We start from the raw sequence: 11,599 nt of genomic DNA, 5'->3' as shown, positions 1-11,599 counted from the left end.
TAGCCTTAACAGGCTGTCGTGGCACGTTCCGTTAGCGAGCACCTACGAAGGCCGGCACTGCACACCGAGTGATGGTTACACACCACACCAGGTACTCGTTTAAGGTTGAGTCGACCTAGGGGAGGCTCAGAACCGGTTCAAACAATCGTCACCGGTGTTGGCCGTGAGCAGGAAGCAGACTCGAGTTTGCCGGGTTTGTAGCGCAGGCCGCGAACCACGACAGACAACGACACACGCAGAACCACGAGCAATCACACCTCTGCAGACTGGCGTGGCTCAGCTGCTGTTGTCCCCCCAGTAGTGGCGGTATTTATACACCGCACTGGGGACTCGTTTAAAGGCTGAGTCAACCTAGGCGAGGTCCAGGACCAATGCTGATGTCACTCGCCACTGATGTGAGCCGTGGTCGGGAAATATTACAGCGCTCACCACTAAAATACCGCTCCACACGCACATGGACACAGAAACAATTGACACACAGATACATACAAAGATCCCCCGTGTAGCCTGTAACAGACTGTAGGGGCAAGTGCTGTTAGCGAGCACCTATGAAGGCCGGCACGGCACACGAGGGGGTGGGTGGCCAGCACCACGCCCGACCGCCTTTGTCTCCCCAGTGGCGATGTTTACTACACACCGCACCAGGTACTCATTTGAGGCTGAGTCGACCTAGGGGATGCCCAGAACCGGTTCAGATAATCGTCACCACCGCTCCCCACACACACACAGACACACGTGCTTACGCACACCAAAAACATACATACACAACAACTTACATTTGCCAGTGAGTCGCGGTGATGTCACCACTGCACTTGTGCCAGGCTAGGTTCACTTTTAAGCCATGTGAAGTGTCGAAGGCAGGATAACATTTTACCGGCCTTGCTATCTTTCCGTGCTTTAGCCGCCCGGGGCTCTGCCCATTGTTGTGAGCGTCGCTCTTCCACTCGCTGTTGTTACCAGAGGGCGGCTGCCTCCTGCTGCCCAGTGAAGGCTTTCATGTACCTCCTCCACGAAGGCCAATCTTGACACCACTGGTACCAATCGTCTAAAAGTTGATTCAATTCCAGATCCTGTATCACGTCAACTCATCTCTTCTCTAAGCTGTGCCATGCTCATTCAGCTCCCTTTATCCAGCCAAACAGAAGCTGCTAAGGCAAGTGGTGGCTGGGCATGCGCACTACATCACCCAGCCAAATGTATTCTCCACTGCCAGAGGAGCTCACCAGTGAGGATAAACCCAGGATGAATCATAGGCAGACTATCCTGAATATTTCAAGCCAGCAAAACGTTCCTGTTAAGGGTTCCCAGGTTTCACAAGTGTACAGTGAGGAAATAGTTGTTGCCGAGAAGAACTGGAGCCTTCTTTTTTGTGGCACGGCAGACCAGGCAGCTTCTTCGCAGCATTATGCGGCTGACGAAAAGTGAAAACTGTTCGACTGACTTGGCGTGGGACCTCTCTGCTGTCAAATTGGAATAGGTCATACGCACACAGCCACATGGTCTCCTGTACACTCTCTGCAACTGCTCCATTACTCACACACTTGTTGCAATCGGTGCATTGCTCCTTTTATAAAGGGTGGGGCACCAGGGCATCCTTCCAATCCTCAAGAACCTGACCAGCGGTGGAAGTTGTAAGGCAGCTTGAACATCATCGCCTTCATACCTCACGAATGTACTCGGGACATCATCTCTGCTCGGTGCATTACCTCCGTGGACTTTTAGGACTGTGCATTTTAGCCAGCACCTCATGAAGCTGACACAGTGGACGAGGACCCGGTCTGGCCAGCACCACACCGTCTCTTCCTGTGGATCCCCACGATGGAGGTTTACCCCACCACCGCATCAGGCAGTTATTTAAGACTGAGTCGCCCTAGGGGAGGCTCCGGACCGGATCAGATGTCACTCGCCCCGAGTGCGAGATGCAGCAGAGAATTCAACTGGGGGGGTCAGAGGGTTCATAGCACAACACACGAACAGACAAAGACACCGCAGTAAAACAACTGTGCAGTTTCAGTTTGGAACATTGCATGAATGTGCCAAAATGTTTGCATGGATGCCTTTTAACATCCTCTTTGTAACATCTAACCTATATAATTCATTTTTTGTCCGTCCGTCCGTCCGCGTACGCTCCCTACCGGGGGATTTAGCTCTCGGACCGTGGGGTTCGGCGAGATTAAATTTTGCAGGTGGGCACGCCCCCGGCCCCGCGGTAAACTTAGGCATTTCCGATTTTTCGTCTCTAAACTTTAAATCGGACCGATTATCGATTTAGTGCGATTTATCTTTATTTATTTATTTAACGCTTTGTTTATTTACTCTTGCCGGCCGGCGCGGACCACGGCGGTTGCCCCTGGCAACGGGTAGAGACGCGTTCGCTGCGGGGTGGACACCATTTTGAATTACCGTTAAAAATATGCGCATGCATTAACACGCGATTCTGAGGTAAATTCATCAAAGTTTCACGTCCTATTCACTCCCCCCCCCCATCCCAATGTGTGCAATTACTATTATAGGGTCGGTAGATAATAAAATTATAGCGATTAGACAGTATTATTGTAGCGCGTGGGGGGGGGGGTATTGGCCCCAGTACACACCCTCAGCCGGGTAGGCAATCTAGGCAAGGCCGGAGGCTCTGCACGGTACTAGGCCTCGACACCCCACCCGTGTCAAGCGACGACTTTGTGGTATAAACTCGATATACCCAGCGTTGCCCGGGGGAAAAATACATTTAAAATCTTCTGAAAACTTTAAAACATTACATAACAATGAAAATACAACTGTGTAATTAAAACTCTAAACCCGACCGCGCCAAGAATCGATTCTCTGAATCGCGAAAAGGAATCGAAGGTTGTAGATTCATTTAGAATCACCTTATTTCCGTTTAATATTAGTTGGTTATAGAGTTGATATAAACTGCTACGAATGGGAAATATCCGGCGTTGACCGGGGCTAAAATATAATTAAAAACTCCTGAAAACTTTAAAACATAACATAACAATGAAAATAAAACTCTGTAATTAAAAATGGAAACCTCCTATGCGCCAGAAATCGATTCTTTGAATCGCGCAAAGGAATCATCGAAGGTTGTAGATTCCTTTAGGAGGGGGAGAGTGGTGAGGGGGAGAGTGGTGAGGGGGAGAGTGGTGGTGGTGTGGGTGAGTGGTGAGGGTGAGGTTGAGTGGTGAGGGTGAGTGGTGATTGGTGAGGGTGAGTGGGGAGGGTGAGTGGCGGTTGTTAGTGGTGATTAGTGAAGGGTGAGTGGTGAGGGTTAGTGGTGAGCATGAGTGGTGAGGGTGAGTGTTGAGCGTGAGTGGTGAGGGTGAGTGGTGATTGTTGAGGGTGTGATTGGTGAGGATGAGTGGTGAGTAGTGAGGGTGAGTGGTCAGGGTGAGTGGTGAGGGTGAGTGGCGGTTGTGAATGGTGATTAGTGAGGGGTGAGTGGTGAGGGTGAGCGTGAGTGGTTAGGGTGAGTGGTGAGGGTGAGCAGTGAGAGTGAGCAGTGAGGGTGAGTGGTGATTGGTGAGGGTGTGATTGGTGAGGATGAGTGGTGAGTGGTCAGGGTGAGTGGTGAGGGTGAGTGGTGAGCGGTGAGGGTGAGTGGTGAGTGGTTAGGGTGAGTAGTGAGGGTGAGTTGTGAGCGTGAGTGGTGAGTAGTGAGGGTGAGTGGTGAGGGTGAGTGGTGAGCGTGAGTGGTGAGTGGTTAGGGTGAGTAGTGAGGGTGAGTGGTGAGCGTGACTGGTGAGGGAGAGTGGTGAGGGAGAGTGGTGAGGGAGAGTGGTGAGGGTGAGTAGTGAGTGGTGAGGGTGAGTGGTGATTGGTGAGGGTGAGTGGTGAGGGTGAGTGGGGAGGGTGAGTGGCGGTTGTTAATGGTGATTAGTGAGGGATGAATGGTGAGGGTGAGCGTGAGTGGTGAGGTTGAGTGGTGAGCAGTGAGGGTGAGTGGTGATTGGTGAGGGTGTGATTGGTGAGGATGAGTGGTGAGGGTGAGTAGTGAGGGTGAGTGGTTGTTGTGAGGGTGAGTGGTTGTTGTGAGGGTGCGTGGTGAGGGTGAGTGGTAAGATTGAGTGGTGAGGGTGAGTGACGGTTGTGAGAGGTGATTAGTGAGTGGTGAGGGTGAGTGGTGAGGGTTAGTGGTGAGGGTGAGTGGCGGTTGTGAGTGGTGATTAGTGAGGGGTGAGTGGTGAGGGTGAGCGTGAGTGGTGAGGGTGAGGGTGAGCGGTGAGGGTGAGCAGTGAGGGTGAGTGGTGATTGGTGAGGATGTGATTGGTGAGGATGAGTGGTGAGTGGTCAGGGTGAGTGGTGATTGGTGAGGGTGAGTGCTGAGCGGTGAGGGTGAGTGGTTGTTGTGAGGGGTGAGTGGTGAGTGGTGAGAGTGAGTGGTGAGGGTGAGTTGTGAGGGTGAGTGGTGATTGTTGAGGGTGTGATTGGTGAGGATGAGTGGTGAGTGGTCAGGGTGAGTGGTGATTGGTGAGGGTGAGTGCTGAGCGGTGAGGGTGAGTGGTTGTTGTGAGGGGTGAGTGGTGAGTGGTGAGAGTGAGTGGTGAGGGTGAGTTGTGAGGGTGAGTGGTGATTGTTGAGGGTGTGATTGGTGAGGATGAGTGGTGAGTAGTGAGGGTGAGTGGTCACGGTGAGTGGTGAGGGTGAGTGTTGAGGGTGAGTGGTGAGTGGTGAGGGTGAGTGGCGGTTATGAGTGGTGATTAGTGAGGGGTGAGTGGTGAGGGTGAGCGTGAGTGGTGAGGGTGAGCAGTGCGGGTGAGTGGTGATTGGTGAGGGTGTGATTGGTGAGGATGAGTGGTCAGGGTGAGTGGTGAGGGTGAGTGGTTGTTGTGAGGGTGAGTGGTGAGGATGAGTGGTGAGGGTGAGTGGCGGTTGTGAGTGGTGATGGGTGAGTGGTGAGCGGTGAGTGGTGAGGGTGAGTGGTGAGGGTGAGTGGTGAGGGTGAGTGCTGAGTGGTGAGGGTGAGTGGTGAGAGAGTGGTTAGTTTTGAGGGTGAGTGGTGAGGTTGAGTGGTCAGGGTTAGTGGAGAGTGGTGAGTGGTGATTGGTGAGGATAAATGGTGAGAGTGAGTGGTGAGTGGTGAGGGAGAGTGGTGAGTGAGAGTGGTGAGGGTTAGTGGTGAGGGTTAGTGGTGAGAGTGAGTGGTGAGGGTGAGTGGTGATTGGTGAGTGGTGAGGGTGAGTGGTGAGGGTGAGTGGTGAGGGTGAGTGGTGAGGGAGATTGGTGAGGGAGGTTGGTGAGTGGTGAGTTGTGAGGGTGAATGGTGAATAGTGAGTGGGAGTGGTGAGTGGTGAGGATGAGTGGTAAGGGTGAGTTGTGAGTGGTGAATGGTGAGGGTGAATGATGAGTACAGTCAATATGCACTGCTGTTATCATACCAGGTACCACCACCACAATATGTACTCCTCTCATCATAGCAGATACCACCACAGCAGTATGCACTGCTGTAATCATAGCAGGTACCACCACAGTCAGTATGCACTGATGTCATCATAACAGGTACCAACACAGCAGTATGCACCGCTGTAGTGATAGCAGGTACGACCTCAGTCGGTATACACTGCTGTAGCGATAGTAGATACTGCTATCGAGTTGGTAGATACCGCTATAGTAAATACTTAAACAGTCAGAATATACCACTACAGTCAGTCAATACTGCTACAGTCAGTATATACTACTATACAGTCAGGACATATTGCTACGGTGAGTAGCTACTAGAGTCAGTAGATACTATTATAGAGTGAGTAGATACTGCTATAGATTTTGTAGTTACTACTATAGTCAGTGGATACACTATAGAGTCAGCAGATACTATACAGTTAGTCGTTACGAGTATATAGTCGGTAGATACTACTGTAGGCCCAGTAAATACTACTATGGTCAGTAGTTATTACAGTCACTAAATACTACTACACAGTCAGTAGCTACTACTGGCTCAGTAGATACTACGGTACAGTCAGTAGATACTACTACAGAGTCAATAGATACCACTTCCTCTGTTGTATGTAAGGTGTTGTTAGTATATATACCTACGAGGGGTAAAGCTATTTTTTGAGGGGGGGGGGGGAGACCACAATTTTCGGAAACATTTTGACATCAACTATTTACCCCACACTTTCTACAACTTTTTGGACTTGTGAAAGCCTCTTATATATTTGTTGGTGGAAAAATGTACAAACAGCCCACCGGGCTTTGACAATACCTTAGTATCTGTGTATATACATGTAAGGTTTTTAAGAAAGATATTTTTCACCCGGGCAAAGCCGGGTACTTCCGCTAGTATGCTATAATGCCAAACAAAGCATAGTTTGAAGTATTTAACTTGTCTGGTAAAGTTTAGTAAATGCTTATGACATTGGGTTGAGCGATGGCACTTTGGCGAGGGCATTGCGCTATGAACTTGGCGACCTGAGTTCGATTCTCAGCCACGGCCAACGTGAGTGGTGAGTGATGTGTGGTGAGTGGTGAGGTGGTGATGGTGGTGGTGGTGATGGTGATTGTGGTGGTGATGGTAGTGATGGTGGTGGTGATGATGGTGGTGATGGTGGTGGTGATGGTGATGGTGAGGGGTGGTGATGGTGGTGGTGGTGGTGATGGTGGTGGTGGTGATGATGGTAGTGATGGTGGTGGTGGTGATGATGATAGTGATGGTGGTGGTGATAATGGTGGTGATGGTGGTGATGGTGGTGATGATGGTGGTGATGGTGATGGTGGTGGTGATGGTGAGGGGTGGTGATGGTGGTGGTGGTGGTGATGATGGTGGTGGTGGTGATGGTGGTGGTGGTGATGGTAGTGATGGTGGTGGTGGTGATGATGGTAGTGATGGTGGTGATAGTGGTGGTGATGGTGGTGATGGTGATGATGGTGGTGATGGTGGTGATGATGGTGGTGATGGTGATGGTGGTGACAGTGGTGGTGGTGATGGTGGGGGTGATGGTGAGGGGTGATGGTGGTGATGGTGGTGATGGTGGTGATGATGGTGGTGGTGACGGTGGTGGTGACGGTGGTGACAGTGGTGGTGGTGATGGTGGTGGTAGTGATGGTGGTGGTGATGGTGGTGACAGTGGTGGTGGTGGTGGTGATGGTGGTGATGGTGAGGGGTGGTGGTGATGATGGTGGTGATGGTGGTGGTGGTGATGGTGGTGATGGTGGTGATGGTGGTGACAGTGGTGGTGGTGACGGTGGTGGTGATGGTAGTGATGGTGGTGGTGATGGTGGTGATGATGGTGGTGATGGTGGTGACAGTGGTGGTGGTGATGGTGGTGGTGATGGTGGTGATAGTGGTGGTGATGGTGGTGGTGATGGTGGTGGTGCTGATGGTGGTGGTGATGGTGCTGATGGTGGTGGTGATGGTGAGGGGTGGTGGTGATGATGGTGATGGTGGTGGTGGTGATGAGGGTGGTGATGGTGGTGGTGGTGGTGATGATGATGGTGACGGTGGTGGTGATGGTGGTGATGGTGGTGGTGCTGATGGTGGTGGTGATGGTGAGGGGTGGTGGTGATGATGGTGGTGATGGTGGTGATGAGGGTGGTGATGAGGGTGGTGATAGTGGTGGTGGTGGTGATGGTGAGGGGTGGTGGTGATGATGGTGGTGGTGGTGATGAGGGTGGTGATGGTGGTGGTGGTGATGGTGGTGGTGCTGATGGTGGTGGTGATGGTGAGGGGTGGTGGTGATGATGGTGGTGATGGTGGTGATGAGGGTGGTGATGAGGGTGGTGATGGTGGTGGTGGTGGTTATGGTGAGGGGTGGTGGTGATGATGGTGATGGTGGTGGTGGTGATGGTGATGGTGGTGATGAGGGTGGTGATGGTGGTGGTGGTGGTGATGATGATGGTGACGGTGATGGTGGTGATGCTGATGGTGGTGGTGATGGTGAGGGGTGGTGATGGTGGTGGTGGTGATGATGGTGGTGGTGGTGATGGTGGTGGTGGTGATGGTAGTGATGGTGGTGGTGGTGATGATGGTAGTGATGGTGGTGATAGTGGTGGTGATGGTGGTGATGGTGATGATGGTGGTGATGGTGGTGATGATGGTGGTGATGGTGATGGTGGTGACAGTGGTGGTGGTGATGGTGGGGGTGATGGTGAGGGGTGATGGTGGTGATGGTGGTGATGGTGGTGATGATGGTGGTGGTGACGGTGGTGGTGACGGTGGTGACAGTGGTGGTGGTGATGGTGGTGGTAGTGATGGTGGTGGTGATGATGGTGGTGATGGTGGTGGTGGTGATGGTGGTGATGGTGGTGATGGTGGTGACAGTGGTGGTGGTGACGGTGGTGGTGATGGTAGTGATGGTGGTGGTGATGGTGGTGATGATGGTGGTGATGGTGGTGACAGTGGTGGTGGTGATGGTGGTGATAGTGGTGGTGATGGTGGTGGTGATGGTGGTGGTGCTGATGGTGGTGGTGATGGTGCTGATGGTGGTGGTGATGGTGAGGGGTGGTGGTGATGATGGTGATGGTGGTGGTGGTGATGAGGGTGGTGATGGTGGTGGTGGTGGTGATGATGATGGTGACGGTGGTGGTGATGGTGGTGATGGTGGTGGTGCTGATGGTGGTGGTGATGGTGAGGGGTGGTGGTGATGATGGTGGTGATGGTGGTGATGAGGGTGGTGATGAGGGTGGTGATAGTGGTGGTGGTGGTGATGGTGAGGGGTGGTGGTGATGATGGTGGTGGTGGTGATGAGGGTGGTGATGGTGGTGGTGGTGATGGTGGTGGTGCTGATGGTGGTGGTGATGGTGAGGGGTGGTGGTGATGATGGTGGTGATGGTGGTGATGAGGGTGGTGATGAGGGTGGTGATGGTGGTGGTGGTGGTGATGGTGAGGGGTGGTGGTGATGATGGTGATGGTGGTGGTGGTGATGGTGGTGATGAGGGTGGTGATGGTGGTGGTGGTGGTGATGATGATGGTGACGGTGGTGGTGATGGTGGTGATGCTGATGGTGGTGGTGATGGTGAGGGGTGGTGGTGATGATGGTGGTGATGGTGGTGATGAGGGTGGTGATGGTGGTGATGAGGGTGGTGATGGTGGTGGTGGTGATGGTGGTGGTGGTGGTGATGATGGTGGTGGTGGTGATGAGGGTGGTGATGGGACTGCTCTTGGGTGTGAGGAACGGCACGCACTCCTGGCTGCCAGCTGCATCTCCTCCGCACGTGATTTTATGCATTTCGAGCTTCTTTCGCACCGTACGTAGTCAAGCGTGCTAATCGGAGGTCATGTGGACCGCTGAATAATCCTCGTGGAAAGGGGGGAGGGGGGTAGCCAGACAAAGCCTGGAGACTGGCTGAGTATCGACGCTTCGATTTTTCCCGCTCACATCATACCTGTCAACCCATGCGGTTTACCCGTATTCTTGTGCAGGAAAATTGAGTTTGCAAGTCAATACGGCGCACAGCCGCTTCAATACGGGCACAAAAAAATGTTTGTCTGTTTGTGTTTCTCCCTTGTGATGATGGGACGTTGTAGGATAAACGTTGAGATCTATAATGGCACAGGGTGACCAATAAGGTCTAAATTGGTCTATAATAATGTAGGCACTGATCATGGGTTGACAGGTATGCTCACAGTACCATCATGCGCGGAGTTGTGAAAGTCGACGGTAGATTAGTTAGTTTCGATGGGCGTACGCTTTGCTTGTTCTCGTGAAATCCCGCAGCCTCTAGAGGCGCTACATCAGGGGTCGGGGAACTTTTTGACTGGGAGAGCCATAAAAGCCAAATATTTCTAAATATATTTCATTGAGAGCCATATAGTATTTTTAACGTATAATAAATTAAATATGTCTTACTTTTAATGCGACTTCTGGTGCTGCGTGGTTTTGCTGATGGCCTTGTAGTCTGGTTCGTACGTGGTGAGGTTGAGCTTCGTGCAGGCGTTGAGGCTTCCATCAGTTAAACGTGAGCGTAGGTTGGTCTTAATGTTCCTCATATTCGAGAATGACTGCTCACATGCATATGTAGAGCCAGACATGGTCAATACGGCAATACTCACACGCTGCTTTGTGTGGTATGTCACAGGAAGCTCGTTCCAAGTTTTAAGAATCAGCTGGTCTTCAGGTTGAAGATTTTTCATTTCTGTCCACTTGTGTTCCCGCGCCAGCTCTGCTCGCTGTCGCGCAAGACTTTCCAACTCTCGATTAAGTGACTTGAACTTACTCGTCCACATGTCTGATGCCTTCAGGTCAGCAACTTCCAGCTCAAAGTCTCCGATAGAGACCCCGGGGATGCATGTCAGGTCGACTTTGTCCACTGCACACTCATGTGGATGAGTGATGAACTTGAAAAGACCAGTGCGCGCACGAAATTCTCCAAAACGTGCTTTGAATGACTGCAGGAGATTGGACGTAAAGCCAGCTAGCTGCTGGCGATCCAGATGTTGAGTGGAGTCGCTTGCTAAGCATGCATCTCTGAATTGTCGCAGTGGGAGCGTTGCGTAGAGCGGCGCACGAGTGGGTGTCGCGTGTGTGCAGGTGTGTGCAGGTGTGTGCAGGTGTGTGCAGGTGTGTGCGCTCGTAGTGTGCGGGAAGGGGTCGGTGCGTCCGCAGGTCCCCGCTCTATCGCCACAGGGACTCGCGCAGGGTGAGGGCAGCGTCGTTCGCCCTCCGACCCCTGACCCCCGTTTAGAGCGCGTGATCCGTGGAGAGACAACGCAGCATGTACAGGTGAACGGGAGCGTGCGGCGAGCTATGCCTCTCACACGAGCTCGCGGAGGGACGGACCAGGGAGGGGAGCCGTCGGGCGATGAGCCCAGCGACGGCAGCAGCTGCTCGCAGAGCTGCGAGGGGTCGACGAACGGCGGAGCCCCTGCCATACGCCCGGAGCAGGGAGGGACTTCGGGGACCAGCGGCCCCGACAGAAGCTTTAAATCGAAATTTACCGGGCACGGTTTGTAAACATCGACCACTGGGGAGACAAAGGCGGCCGGGCGTGGTGCTGGCCACCCCCCCCCCCCCTCGTGTGCCGTGCCGGCCTTCGTAGGTGCTCGCTAACAGCACTTGCCCCTACAGTCTGTTAAGGCTACACGGGGATCTTTGTCTTTGTTTTCCCATTGAACACGCCAGTTGCCTTGTGCCCTCCTGGGCTGTTCTACCCCCCCACTCCAAATAAAAATGCTTCAAATGGCTGTAGACTATTGTTGTCATTGTGGTGCGTATTTAATGTGGCGCTGAACTCTGATGTTGTAGGAGAAAACATTTATTACGAAGTCTATTTAGTGAAGTAGAACGTGTCGTCTATATCTTCTTGGTTCTTTCTGTAAAGTCACGTAGAAGGGAATAAAATAATAAAATTAATAAAATGAAAATAAAACATAAAAAAACATAATTATATTATTATATTATTATTTAAAGTTGCGCATTTTGATGTGACGTCACATTTCTCAACTCCCCCCCTCGTCACGCATCGTCACAAATGTCTGACCCCCCCCTCCCCATAGGTGCGTGACGTCATTTATGGACGGACCCTTAGCATGAACCGTTTGCCCCCAATCAATAGGTTTTTGTTCACAATATATTTCAATGTCCAATATATTCTAGTGCTGTGCAAGAGCCTGTCAGTGCTGTTTGTTTAACCCCCCCCCCCACCAACCCTCCATCAAATGTAAACG

Source organism: Lethenteron reissneri, unplaced genomic scaffold (assembly GCF_015708825.2).
Source record: "Lethenteron reissneri isolate LAM-NWPU_2019-01 unplaced genomic scaffold, ASM1570882v1 scaffold_1341, whole genome shotgun sequence".
NCBI lineage: Eukaryota > Metazoa > Chordata > Hyperoartia > Petromyzontiformes > Petromyzontidae > Lethenteron > Lethenteron reissneri.
Note: the sequence above shows the minus strand (reverse complement) of the source record.